We start from the raw sequence: 6101 nt of genomic DNA on the forward strand, positions 1-6101 counted from the left end.
AAAAAAAAAGGAAACATTTACAGCATTTCAACATCACAATGCTCAAACTCACCTCCGCCCTCATCTTTCCTCCTCCATGCTCCATCAGGGTCCCCCCTCCTCTCGCCATGCATCGACTCCCACTTCACTCCAGCAAGAAAGCGTCCGCTTACTACTCATGAGACACACACACACGTGCTCACATGTGTGCTTGTAGCCGGTGGGTGTGATGACTTGTGACGACACCATGTGGTGGTTTGTTTTGTTGTGACTGGGCAAATAATCTCTCTGTTCGCTGCTGTGTGTCCCCACATAAAAAACAAGAAGAAAAATCAGCCAAATCTCAAACATTAAGCTGTGATCATTTAAACAGGCGTGTAATTTTTAGTAGGGATGGCTCGATACAACTTTTTCATGTCTGACACTGCAACTTAGAGTATCTCCTCCAGCAACAGACAGCCTTTACTGAGGCAATAGTGTCCCTGTTTACGACAAGTGGCGCAAAGTTAACTTAAGAATTTGGGTTGGGGTATCAGATCGGGCAAACTATAGATTTGTTTGTTTAGCTCCACCCTGAAATTTTGACCAGTATCAAACCGATACCGATTCTTAGTATCGGATCGAGCCATCCCTAATCTGAAGTGGAGGTTTAAGGTGCAAGAGAGAAATTAAAGGTAGCTCCAGAAATACAATTAGTCAAAAAAAAAAATCTCAAGCATTTAAAAAAAAAAAAAAATTAAAAATTTGCAAAATGAAATGAAATCCACATTCTGAATTTACAACAAAATACAGAAGGTTCCTTCTCAGTGTTGCTGTGAACTGAGCGCCAGAGAGTTCAGGAGGTTTAGAGTCACATGATTCAAACAACAATCCCGTCTTTCTTTCTTTCTTTGTGGCGTGTTTTCCCCCCCACTGTCCATTCATACTGTCCCCTGTGACTGTCAAACTAGAGACATTTGGACTTTGTCTAGTGATTCTGACTGTTCTGGTTTTGTGGTGTCTTCATTGAGCCTTTTTGCTTCTTTTTAGCCTAACCCCGATATAACACATTATAACCTTATTGTACATAAAAGGATTGTTCAGTTTTTTTTTTATTGGTAAGGGATTATTCAGCTTCACCATCAAAAACCCATTGATAAAAGTCAACATTTTCAGCTGGAAATGTGACAACTGTGAGTGCGTAGCTCTCCATCATTTAAAATGAAACATAATCCACCAATTTCATATCATTTTACCAGTTTTTCTTAACCTTTTCTTAGCCATTACACATACAGTCATTTACATTAGAAAAACCTTACAGTCGATCAGTAAGAAAAAAAAAAATACTATAGGAAATGACATACAAAATATCTTCTAGTTTGAATTTACTTTATCAGTGTGAAACCTGGGCCTCTTTAGTTGAACACAACGCAGATACACTTGCAGGAATTCAAGAAAGTCACATGAAAGTCTTGTCCAACCATTCTGAGTCTCACTTCTTTAGTTTTTATCCATCTCCTGGGTCTGCTGCCACCTAGTGAAATGGTACTTACATGTCGCTGTCTCTCAGACCAACTGAGACAAATTATTTGCAGTAAATATCTAATTGTTTTTAGACCAGTTAAGTGATATTGTTAATTTTCCATGGTACACACAACCTCTCGTGGCACGTTAGTGCTGCATCATTATGGTTGAGAATCATTGAATTTACACCATGCAACACTAAAATGGGTTTACCTTCAGGTTTTTACTTACAATGCTCAGTTTCTCCCGGGCTGGGCTAGGCTAATGTGGTTCAGCCTACACTTAAAACGCACACCTTTTTTTTTTGGCAGCATCTCACTCCCACCTACTGTTTTAGGGTAAATGTTAACTATAAAATACAGAGCATAGCATATCTGCTGATGAACAAAAATGTACAAACATCCTTTAGCTTACCAAACTATATATTTTACAAACTGTACGTTTAAACAAGCGCGCCTATATTGGCAATTGGCGTTTCTGGTGAAGTGAGTGTCTCTTTCAAAGCTGAACTCTCTTTATAACTTTAACTGTTGTTATACTGACTGACTGGTGTTAAAATTGTGTTACATGCTTTTGATTATTTTTTCCTCTTTCTCTTCTTTAGTTTTTTCACCTGATACTGAAACAGCATTTGGACTCTGAAAGGTAATGCTTTAAAGTTAAAAGTTTTTTTTAGCACAATTTATTGAAGGGAAAGCTGCTGTCAGTTAAATTATTTTTGTTTTATTAATTAATTATTTCTGATGTAAATGAGAAATAATATGCAGAATTTTATGTTTACCAACAAAATTATTGGTACCCCTTTGTTGATGAAATCAAAATCAACAATAGTCACTAAAATAATTTGACACTGACAAAAGTTTGTAGAAATGAATGAAAATTTCCTGAAAATTAACCAACAAACCATCATTTTTGTCCAGACAAATGCCATTAGTTTGATTTTTATTTAAAAAATTATGTAGAGGCACAATTCAAAAGCACTTTTATTCATTATCTTTTGTCAGTTTCAAGTTATTCCAGTGACCATTGTTGGAGATATGTCTCAATTTGTTGTGATGAAACAATTATTTTACATTGCCAAGAGTTGACACATGGACACTATATGTCTGTTAATGCAATAATCATCCCTATAATCTAGGGATGGCTCGATCAAATACGATCGCTATCACACCAATATTGAGTAAAATATCAGGATCAAACAACTAAAAAACTTTAGCTCGTTTGATCCGATACCTAAGCCCAAATGCTCACCTTAATTTTGTCGTAAAAGGATACTATCGCCTCAGCAACCCTGCAGGAGAAAACATGGGATTGATATTAGTATGGGCAGATACTCCAATCGGGCTGGGCTAGGCTAATGTGGTTCAGCCTACACTTAAAACGCACACCTTTTTTTTTTGGCAGCATCTCACTCCCACCTACTGTTTTAGGGTAAATGTTAACTATAAAATACAGAGCATAGCATATCTGCTGATGAACAAAAATGTACAAACATCCTTTAGCTTACCAAACTATATATTTTACAAACTGTACGTTTAAACAAGCGCGCCTATATTGGCAATTGGCGTTTCTGGTGAAGTGAGTGTCTCTTTCAAAGCTGAACTCTCTTTATAACTTTAACTGTTGTTATACTGACTGACTGGTGTTAAAATTGTGTTACATGCTTTTGATTATTTTTTCCTCTTTCTCTTCTTTAGTTTTTTCACCTGATACTGAAACAGCATTTGGACTCTGAAAGGTAATGCTTTAAAGTTAAAAGTTTTTTTTAGCACAATTTATTGAAGGGAAAGCTGCTGTCAGTTAAATTATTTTTGTTTTATTAATTAATTATTTCTGATGTAAATGAGAAATAATATGCAGAATTTTATGTTTACCAACAAAATTATTGGTACCCCTTTGTTGATGAAATCAAAATCAACAATAGTCACTAAAATAATTTGACACTGACAAAAGTTTGTAGAAATGAATGAAAATTTCCTGAAAATTAACCAACAAACCATCATTTTTGTCCAGACAAATGCCATTAGTTTGATTTTTATTTAAAAAATTATGTAGAGGCACAATTCAAAAGCACTTTTATTCATTATCTTTTGTCAGTTTCAAGTTATTCCAGTGACCATTGTTGGAGATATGTCTCAATTTGTTGTGATGAAACAATTATTTTACATTGCCAAGAGTTGACACATGGACACTATATGTCTGTTAATGCAATAATCATCCCTATAATCTAGGGATGGCTCGATCAAATACGATCGCTATCACACCAATATTGAGTAAAATATCAGGATCAAACAACTAAAAAACTTTAGCTCGTTTGATCCGATACCTAAGCCCAAATGCTCACCTTAATTTTGTCGTAAAAGGATACTATCGCCTCAGCAACCCTGCAGGAGAAAACATGGGATTGATATTAGTATGGGCAGATACTCCAATTTGCAGTACAGGTATTGGATTTTTTTTTCAAGTCAGGTGACTGGTATTTAAAGAAAAAAATGTTTTAAAAAATCTTAAAATAAAAAAAACATTTACAGTCATTAAAAAATATTTTTAGATAAAATCAACATCATTCTCAAAATAATTGTGAATTATGCACAGTAAAGAACAGAAGTGAGGTTATTGCTGGGCTAATAGCAGATGCAAACAGGATGTTGTCCAAAAGTAAGCTAGAATAAAGAACAGCATTAAACAAGACATTATTTTAAAGAAATATCAAATATCAAATCAAAATATCAAAATAATAAATTTCACTTTAAGAAATATCAAATATCAAATCAAAATAATAAATTTCACTTCTCCCTTTTCCGTCAGTCTTTGAACGCACCGCGTTGGACTTCATTGTTCTGCACCATCGCGTTCACTGAACCAGCACCTTCTTAAAGGCACTAATGTGTAAGAACCTGTTCTGTACTGTATATACTGTAACACTGACATGTGTGTGTGAGAGACTACTGTAATTTAAACATGCACTAAACACAGGTTGTCACAGCACTATGGTTTTGATAGCTACTGTTTGTGTAGACATTAGGCGTTTTGATACATCTTTTTGATAGTAGATCTGTATTTTTCACTCCTGAGGTTTAGTGAACTCATAATGGACTGTGAAATAGTGTAGAACACAAACACTGGTGTTAATGTTTTGGGTTTTTTTTTTTTCTTCTTCAAAATAGAACAGATTACCCGTGTTATTAGATTCTTGGGCTGCGGTCAAGACGTCCCCTAATTTATTTTCTCTGTTTAAGTTCTCTGATCAAAAAAGCATAACGTCAAAGAAAATATAGTTCTGTTACACTTTGCATGACTTTGTGGCGCTCCGAATAAATCTTTGATTTTGAATGTAGTTGTTGACATTATGCGTCATCACTGTACAGTTTACAGAATAATATACTTTGTGCTTGATGTCCAGGTTCTCCACATATATACACAGTGTTATTTGGCGGTTGTTTTAAGTTTTATTTTACAGTAGAAGACTTTAAAATCCTGATGGCTGTCACTCACAGCTAATGTTTAAAACCAAATCAATTTTGTTCTTCAAATATTTGAAAAAATGTCACACAAGAATCAAGGCTGCAATTTTCTTCCTAATAAGAGAATAAAATAAGGAGCTTCATTTGTTTGGAAATTAGTATTATAAAAATCTATATAAAGAAGATATTGGTAGTATCCTTGCAGCGTTACATACAGTATTAGAGTGGTACATTTTGGTAATATAATAATAAGAAGTCATTTTAAAATAACCAGGACTGTGAACATAAAACTTAAAATAAAATTCCACAAGACAAACATTTTACTCCATACACTACATTTTAAGTATATAACAAGAAACTATTACAAAAGACAGGTTTACTGAACAAATGTAATTTAAATAAATAAACTGTAGCAGCATAATAGATATTTACAAATAAACACTTTTTCTTCTTTAAAAAATAAAATTAAATGAGGTGTCCTCTTTTATCAGACTTGTTTGTTAAATGAGTTGAATAGCCTGAATATTTAGCATTTAAAGAACTCTAAACGTCGTTGCCTCATTGAATTGTTGGTTAGTGTTAGCACAGGTGCCACATCGCTATCCCAAGCAGGGAACTAGCATAGAACAAAACAAAAAGTTAGTTTTTGTTGTTGGTTCTGCAAATAATATTAAGCTGACTAAATTATTTATGCTCAATCTAATTAAAGCAAAAATATTTATGGGTTTTATTAGCTGCTACATGAAATACAGTGAAAAAAGGTTAACTATTTCATAAACGTATGAAATTCTGTATAAAGTAACATTTTAAAAAGTTTAAAAAAAAACTCTACTCTACTACAGTTCAGTACAATGTATTTCATTTGCTACATGCAACAGGAAAACGTATTTTACTTGTGTGAGTGTGAGAATACCTGTTGCAATGCTTTGTTCCTTTTGTTGCTAATTAGCAAAATGGACGTCCGATTGGTGACGCGGTGGCTATATAATTTAAGCACGGCGACCTGCGAACTACAAACTCAACATAAGTCTTTTTTTTTTTTACTTTTTACTTCCCTAAATAAATACTTTGTTGTCTATTTCTTTTTTGGAATACCGTATTCAGTATCCGCATTTGTATTTTTGACGTAAGCTGGCGTTAGTAAAGCACGCGCGA

General features: G+C 34.0%; 2 long non-coding RNA genes across 2 annotated transcripts; one reads left to right on the plus strand and one right to left on the minus strand.

Moving 5' to 3' along the window:
• Nucleotides 1-64: 64 nt before the first annotated feature.
• Nucleotides 65-5866, plus strand: LOC112487932 (uncharacterized). Its single transcript, XR_003051500.1, has 3 exons — nt 65-199; nt 2087-2127; nt 4291-5866. It is a non-coding gene; the product is annotated as an uncharacterized LOC112487932 (long non-coding RNA).
• LOC107989233 (uncharacterized) lies at nt 187-5984 on the minus strand. Its single transcript, XR_001760744.2, has 3 exons — nt 5860-5984; nt 3827-3866; nt 187-277 (listed from the first exon to the last, which is right to left on the minus strand). It is a non-coding gene; the product is annotated as an uncharacterized LOC107989233 (long non-coding RNA).
• Nucleotides 5985-6101: the final 117 nt, after the last annotated feature.

This window comes from Cynoglossus semilaevis, chromosome 1 (genome assembly GCF_000523025.1).
Source record: "Cynoglossus semilaevis isolate Cse_v1.0 chromosome 1, Cse_v1.0, whole genome shotgun sequence".
Classification (NCBI taxonomy): Eukaryota; Metazoa; Chordata; class Actinopteri; order Pleuronectiformes; family Cynoglossidae; genus Cynoglossus; species Cynoglossus semilaevis.